The 8,150-nt window shown below is 40.5% G+C and overlaps 2 non-coding genes across 2 annotated transcripts; both read left to right on the forward strand.

Moving 5' to 3' along the window:
• The first annotated feature begins 4,473 nt into the window (after positions 1-4,473).
• TRNAK-UUU (transfer RNA lysine (anticodon UUU)) lies at positions 4,474-4,546 on the forward strand. The gene has a single exon. It is a non-coding gene; the product is annotated as a tRNA-Lys (tRNA).
• Positions 4,547-7,841: 3,295 nt separating this feature from the next.
• On the forward strand, positions 7,842-7,914 carry TRNAK-UUU (transfer RNA lysine (anticodon UUU)). The gene has a single exon. It is a non-coding gene; the product is annotated as a tRNA-Lys (tRNA).
• Positions 7,915-8,150: the final 236 nt, after the last annotated feature.

An 8,150-nucleotide genomic window follows, 5' to 3' on the forward strand; every position in this document is an offset into this window, starting at 1 on the left:
AACCAAGGGTATAGAAGCAGCTTGAGAACATCTTTGCTTATTGCAGAAACAACCCTTCTATGTCTGTTTAGCAGATTTTGAGCACATTTTTGATTTTCCACCAAAGCTTTGTTTCTTTACCTCCATATTTTATGTTAAGACGCTTAGAGGAGCTAAGAAGAGCATTTTTCAGAGCCTGGATAGTTCAGTCGGTAGAGCATCGAGGTTCAAGTCCCTGTTCAGGCGTACTTGCTAAAGCAAGCTGTCAAATGTCTTAATTGAGCACATCTTTGATTTTCCACTGAGTCTTTGCTTCTTTATTGTCGTGTTCTACTGTGCAAAACTGAGGGTATAGAAGCAGCTTGAGAAAATCTTTGTTTTTTGCAGAAACAACCCTTCTATGTCTGTTTAGCAAATTTTGGGCACATTGTTGATTTTCCACCAAAGCTTTGTTTCTTTACCTAAATATTTTATGTTAAGACGCTTAGAGGAGCTAAGAAGAGCATTTTTCAGAGCCTGGATAGCTCAGTCGGTAGAGCATCAGACTTTTAATCTGAGGGTCCAGGGTTCAAGTCCCTGTTCAGGCGTCCTTGCTAAAGCAAGCTGTCAAATGTCTTTATTGAGCACATCTTTGATTTTCCACTGAGTCTCTGCATCTTCAGTGCCGTGTTCTACTGTGCAAAACCAAGGGTATAGAAGCAGCTTGAGAACATCTTTGCTTATTGCAGAAACAACCCTTCTATGTCTGTTTAGCAGATTTTGAGCACATTTTTGATTTTCCACCAAAGCTTTGTTTCTTTACCTCCATATTTTATGTTAAGACGCTTAGAGGAGCTAAGAAGAGCATTTTTCAGAGCCTGGATAGTTCAGTCGGTAGAGCATAAGGGTTCAAGTCCCTGTTCAGGCGTACTTGCTAAAGCAAGCTGTCAAATGTCTTAATTGAGCACATCTTTGATTTTCCACTGAGTCTTTGCTTCTTTATTGTCGTGTTCTACTGTGCAAAACTGAGGGTATAGAAGCAGCTTGAGAAAATCTTTGTTTTTTGCAGAAACAACCCTTCTATGTCTGTTTAACAAATTTTGGGCACATTGTTGATTTTCCACCAAAGCTTTGTTTCTTTACCTCCATATTTTATGTTAAGACGCTTAGAGGAGCTAAGAAGAGCATTTTTCAGAGCCTGGATAGCTCAGTCGGTAGAGCATCAGACTTTTAATCTGAGGGTCCAGGGTTCAAGTCCCTGTTCAGGCGTACTTGCTAAAGCAAGCTCTCAAATGTCTTTATTGAGCACATCTTTGATTTTCCACTGAGTCTCTGCATCTTCAGTGCCGTGTTCTACTGTGCAAAACCAAGGGTATAGAAGCAGCTTGAGAACATCTTTGCTTATTGCAGAAACAACCCTTCTATGTCTGTTTAGCAGATTTTGAGCACATTTTTGATTTTCCACCAAAGCTTTGTTTCTTTACCTCCATATTTTATGTTAAGACGCTTAGAGGAGCTAAGAAGAGCATTTTTCAGAGCCTGGATAGCTCAGTCGGTAGAGCATCAGACTTTTAATCTGAGGGTCCAGGGTTCAAGTCCCTGTTCAGGCGTACTTGCTAAAGCAAGCTGTCAAATGTCTTTATTGAGCACATCTTTGATTTTCCACTGAGTCTCTGCATCTTCAGTGCCGTGTTCTACTGTGCAAAACCAAGGGTATAGAAGCAGCTTGAGAACATCTTTGCTTATTGCAGAAACAACCCTTCTATGTCTGTTTAGCAGATTTTGAGCACATTTTTGATTTTCCACCAAAGCTTTGTTTCTTTACCTCCATATTTTATGTTAAGACGCTTAGAGGAGCTAAGAAGAGCATTTTTCAGAGCCTGGATAGCTCAGTCGGTAGAGCATCAGACTTTTAATCTGAGGGTCCAGGGTTCAAGTCCCTGTTCAGGCGTACTTGCTAAAGCAAGCTGTCAAATGTCTTTATTGAGCACATCTTTGATTTTCCACTGAGTCTCTGCATCTTCAGTGTCGTGTTCTACTGTGCAAAACCAAGGGTATAGAAGCAGCTTGAGAACATCTTTGCTTATTGCAGAAACAACCCTTCTATGTCTGTTTAGCAGATTTTGAGCACATTTTTGATTTTCCACCAAAGCTTTGTTTCTTTACCTCCATATTTTATGTTAAGACGCTTAGAGGAGCTAAGAAGAGCATTTTTCAGAGCCTGGATAGCTCAGTCGGTAGAGCATCAGACTTTTAATCTGAGGGTCCAGGGTTCAAGTCCCTGTTCAGGCGTCCTTGCTAAAGCAAGCTGTCAAATGTCTTTATTGAGCACATCTTTGATTTTCCACTGAGTCTTTGCTTCTTTATTGTCGTGTTCTACTGTGCAAAACTGAGGGTGTAGAAGCAGCTTGAGAAAATCTTTGTTTTTTGCAGAAACAACCCTTCTATGTCTGTTTAGCAAATTTTGGGTACATTGTTGATTTTCCACCAAAGCTTTGTTTCTTTACCTCCATATTTTATGTTAAGACGCTTAGAGGAGCTAAGAAGAGCATTTTTCAGAGCCTGGATAGCTCAGTCGGTAGAGCATTTGCTAAAGCAAGCTGTCAAATGTCTTTATTGAGCACATCTTTGATTTTCCACTGAGTCTCTGCATCTTCAGTGCCGTGTTCTACTGTGCAAAACCAAGGGTATAAAAGCAGCTTGAGAACATCTTTGCTTATTGCAGAAACAACCCTTCTATGTCTGTTTAGCAGATTTTGAGCACATTTTTGATTTTCCACCAAAGCTTTGTTTCTTTACCTCCATATTTTATGTTAAGACGCTTAGAGGAGCTAAGAAGAGCATTTTTCAGAGCCTGGATAGTTCAGTCGGTAGAGCATCAGGGTTCAAGTCCCTGTTCAGGCGTACTTGCTAAAGCAAGCTGTCAAATGTCTTAATTGAGCACATCTTTGATTTTCCACTGAGTCTTTGCTTCTTTATTGTCGTGTTCTACTGTGCAAAACTGAGGGTATAGAAGCAGCTTGAGAAAATCTTTGTTTTTTGCAGAAACAACCCTTCTATGTCTGTTTAGCAAATTTTGGGCACATTGTTGATTTTCCACCAAAGCTTTGTTTCTTTACCTCCATATTTTATGTTAAGACACTTAGAGGAGCTAAGAAGAGCATTTTTCAGAGCCTGGATAGCTCAGTCGGTAGAGCATCAGACTTTTAATCTGAGGGTCCAGGGTTCAAGTCCCTGTTCAGGCGTACTTGCTAAAGCAAGCTGTCAAATGTCTTTATTGAGCACATCTTTGATTTTCCACTGAGTCTCTGCATCTTCAGTGCCGTGTTCTACTGTGCAAAACCAAGGGTATAGAAGCAGCTTGAGAACATCTTTGCTTATTGCAGAAACAACCCTTCTATGTCTGTTTAGCAGGTTTTGAGCACATTTTTGATTTTCCACCAAAGCTTTGTTTCTTTACCTCCATATTTTATGTTAAGACGCTTAGAGGAGCTAAGAAGAGCATTTTTCAGAGCCTGGATAGTTCAGTCGGTAGAGCATCAGGGTTCAAGTCCCTGTTCAGGCGTACTTGCTAAAGCAAGCTGTCAAATGTCTTAATTGAGCACATCTTTGATTTTCCACTGAGTCTTTGCTTCTTTATTGTCGTGTTCTACTGTGCAAAACTGAGGGTATAGAAGCAGCTTGAGAAAATCTTTGTTTTTTGCAGAAACAACCCTTCTATGTCTGTTTAGCAAATTTTGGGCACATTGTTGATTTTCCACCAAAGCTTTGTTTCTTTACCTCCATATTTTATGTTAAGACACTTAGAGGAGCTAAGAAGAGCATTTTTCAGAGCCTGGATAGCTCAGTCGGTAGAGCATCAGACTTTTAATCTGAGGGTCCAGGGTTCAAGTCCCTGTTCAGGCGTACTTGCTAAAGCAAGCTGTCAAATGTCTTTATTGAGCACATCTTTGATTTTCCACTGAGTCTCTGCATCTTCAGTGCCGTGTTCTACTGTGCAAAACCAAGGGTATAGAAGCAGCTTGAGAACATCTTTGCTTATTGCAGAAACAACCCTTCTATGTCTGTTTAGCAGATTTTGAGCACATTTTTGATTTTCCACCAAAGCTTTGTTTCTTTACCTCCATATTTTATGTTAAGACACTTAGAGGAGCTAAGAAGAGCATTTTTCAGAGCCTGGATAGCTCAGTCGGTAGAGCATCAGACTTTTAATCTGAGGGTCCAGGGTTCAAGTCCCTGTTCAGGCGTACTTGCTAAAGCAAGCTGTCAAATGTCTTTATTGAGCACATCTTTGATTTTCCACTGAGTCTCTGCATCTTCAGTGCCGTGTTCTACTGTGCAAAACCAAGGGTATAGAAGCAGCTTGAGAACATCTTTGCTTATTGCAGAAACAACCCTTCTATGTCTGTTTAGCAGATTTTGAGCACATTTTTGATTTTCCACCAAAGCTTTGTTTCTTTACCTCCATATTTTATGTTAAGACGCTTAGAGGAGCTAAGAAGAGCATTTTTCAGAGCCTGGATAGCTCAGTCGGTAGAGCATCAGACTTTTAATCTGAGGGTCCAGGGTTCAAGTCCCTGTTCAGGCATCCTTGCTAAAGCAAGCTGTCAAATGTCTTTATTGAGCACATCTTTGATTTTCCACTGAGTCTCTGCATCTTCAGTGCCGTGTTCTACTGTGCAAAACCAAGGGTATAGAAGCAGCTTGAGAACATCTTTGCTTATTGCAGAAACAACCCTTCTATGTCTGTTTAGCAGATTTTGAGCACATTTTTGATTTTCCACCAAAGCTTTGTTTCTTTACCTCCATATTTTATGTTAAGACGCTTAGAGGAGCTAAGAAGAGCATTTTTCAGAGCCTGGATAGTTCAGTCGGTAGAGCATAAGGGTTCAAGTCCCTGTTCAGGCGTACTTGCTAAAGCAAGCTGTCAAATGTCTTAATTGAGCACATCTTTGATTTTCCACTGAGTCTTTGCTTCTTTATTGTCGTGTTCTACTGTGCAAAACTGAGGGTATAGAAGCAGCTTGAGAAAATCTTTGTTTTTTGCAGAAACAACCCTTCTATGTCTGTTTAACAAATTTTGGGCACATTGTTGATTTTCCACCAAAGCTTTGTTTCTTTACCTCCATATTTTATGTTAAGACGCTTAGAGGAGCTAAGAAGAGCATTTTTCAGAGCCTGGATAGCTCAGTCGGTAGAGCATCAGACTTTTAATCTGAGGGTCCAGGGTTCAAGTCCCTGTTCAGGCGTACTTGCTAAAGCAAGCTCTCAAATGTCTTTATTGAGCACATCTTTGATTTTCCACTGAGTCTCTGCATCTTCAGTGCCGTGTTCTACTGTGCAAAACCAAGGGTATAGAAGCAGCTTGAGAACATCTTTGCTTATTGCAGAAACAACCCTTCTATGTCTGTTTAGCAGATTTTGAGCACATTTTTGATTTTCCACCAAAGCTTTGTTTCTTTACCTCCATATTTTATGTTAAGACGCTTAGAGGAGCTAAGAAGAGCATTTTTCAGAGCCTGGATAGCTCAGTCGGTAGAGCATCAGACTTTTAATCTGAGGGTCCAGGGTTCAAGTCCCTGTTCAGGCGTACTTGCTAAAGCAAGCTGTCAAATGTCTTTATTGAGCACATCTTTGATTTTCCACTGAGTCTCTGCATCTTCAGTGCCGTGTTCTACTGTGCAAAACCAAGGGTATAGAAGCAGCTTGAGAACATCTTTGCTTATTGCAGAAACAACCCTTCTATGTCTGTTTAGCAGATTTTGAGCACATTTTTGATTTTCCACCAAAGCTTTGTTTCTTTACCTCCATATTTTATGTTAAGACGCTTAGAGGAGCTAAGAAGAGCATTTTTCAGAGCCTGGATAGCTCAGTCGGTAGAGCATCAGACTTTTAATCTGAGGGTCCAGGGTTCAAGTCCCTGTTCAGGCGTACTTGCTAAAGCAAGCTGTCAAATGTCTTTATTGAGCACATCTTTGATTTTCCACTGAGTCTCTGCATCTTCAGTGCCGTGTTCTACTGTGCAAAACCAAGGGTATAGAAGCAGCTTGAGAACATCTTTGCTTATTGCAGAAACAACCCTTCTATGTCTGTTTAGCAGATTTTGAGCACATTTTTGATTTTCCACCAAAGCTTTGTTTCTTTACCTCCATATTTTATGTTAAGACACTTAGAGGAGCTAAGAAGAGCATTTTTCAGAGCCTGGATAGCTCAGTCGGTAGAGCATCAGACTTTTAATCTGAGGGTCCAGGGTTCAAGTCCCTGTTCAGGCGTACTTGCTAAAGCAAGCTGTCAAATGTCTTTATTGAGCACATCTTTGATTTTCCACTGAGTCTCTGCATCTTCAGTGCCGTGTTCTACTGTGCAAAACCAAGGGTATAGAAGCAGCTTGAGAACATCTTTGCTTATTGCAGAAACAACCCTTCTATGTCTGTTTAGCAGATTTTGAGCACATTTTTGATTTTCCACCAAAGCTTTGTTTCTTTACCTCCATATTTTATGTTAAGACGCTTAGAGGAGCTAAGAAGAGCATTTTTCAGAGCCTGGATAGCTCAGTCGGTAGAGCATCAGACTTTTAATCTGAGGGTCCAGGGTTCAAGTCCCTGTTCAGGCGTCCTTGCTAAAGCAAGCTGTCAAATGTCTTTATTGAGCACATCTTTGATTTTCCACTGAGTCTCTGCATCTTCAGTGCCGTGTTCTACTGTGCAAAACCAAGGGTATAGAAGCAGCTTGAGAACATCTTTGCTTATTGCAGAAACAACCCTTCTATGTCTGTTTAGCAGATTTTGAGCACATTTTTGATTTTCCACCAAAGCTTTGTTTCTTTACCTCCATATTTTATGTTAAGACGCTTAGAGGAGCTAAGAAGAGCATTTTTCAGAGCCTGGATAGTTCAGTCGGTAGAGCATAAGGGTTCAAGTCCCTGTTCAGGCGTACTTGCTAAAGCAAGCTGTCAAATGTCTTAATTGAGCACATCTTTGATTTTCCACTGAGTCTTTGCTTCTTTATTGTCGTGTTCTACTGTGCAAAACTGAGGGTATAGAAGCAGCTTGAGAAAATCTTTGTTTTTTGCAGAAACAACCCTTCTATGTCTGTTTAACAAATTTTGGGCACATTGTTGATTTTCCACCAAAGCTTTGTTTCTTTACCTCCATATTTTATGTTAAGACGCTTAGAGGAGCTAAGAAGAGCATTTTTCAGAGCCTGGATAGCTCAGTCGGTAGAGCATCAGACTTTTAATCTGAGGGTCCAGGGTTCAAGTCCCTGTTCAGGCGTACTTGCTAAAGCAAGCTCTCAAATGTCTTTATTGAGCACATCTTTGATTTTCCACTGAGTCTCTGCATCTTCAGTGCCGTGTTCTACTGTGCAAAACCAAGGGTATAGAAGCAGCTTGAGAACATCTTTGCTTATTGCAGAAACAACCCTTCTATGTCTGTTTAGCAGATTTTGAGCACATTTTTGATTTTCCACCAAAGCTTTGTTTCTTTACCTCCATATTTTATGTTAAGACGCTTAGAGGAGCTAAGAAGAGCATTTTTCAGAGCCTGGATAGCTCAGTCGGTAGAGCATCAGACTTTTAATCTGAGGGTCCAGGGTTCAAGTCCCTGTTCAGGCGTACTTGCTAAAGCAAGCTGTCAAATGTCTTTATTGAGCACATCTTTGATTTTCCACTGAGTCTCTGCATCTTCAGTGCCGTGTTCTACTGTGCAAAACCAAGGGTATAGAAGCAGCTTGAGAACATCTTTGCTTATTGCAGAAACAACCCTTCTATGTCTGTTTAGCAGATTTTGAGCACATTTTTGATTTTCCACCAAAGCTTTGTTTCTTTACCTCCATATTTTATGTTAAGACGCTTAGAGGAGCTAAGAAGAGCATTTTTCAGAGCCTGGATAGCTCAGTCGGTAGAGCATCAGACTTTTAATCTGAGGGTCCAGGGTTCAAGTCCCTGTTCAGGCATCCTTGCTAAAGCAAGCTGTCAAATGTGTTTATTGAGCACATCTTTGATTTTCCACTGAGTCTCTGCATCTTCAGTGCCGTGTTTTACTGTGCAAAACCAAGGGTATAGAAGCAGCTTGAGAACATCTTTGCTTATTGCAGAAACAACCCTTCTATGTCTGTTTAACAAATTTTGGGCACATTGTTGATTTTCCACCAAAGCTTTGTTTCTTTACCTCCATATTTTATGTTAAGAC

Source organism: Eleutherodactylus coqui, chromosome 7, assembly GCF_035609145.1.
Source record: "Eleutherodactylus coqui strain aEleCoq1 chromosome 7, aEleCoq1.hap1, whole genome shotgun sequence".
In the NCBI taxonomy this organism is placed as follows: domain Eukaryota; kingdom Metazoa; phylum Chordata; class Amphibia; order Anura; family Eleutherodactylidae; genus Eleutherodactylus; species Eleutherodactylus coqui.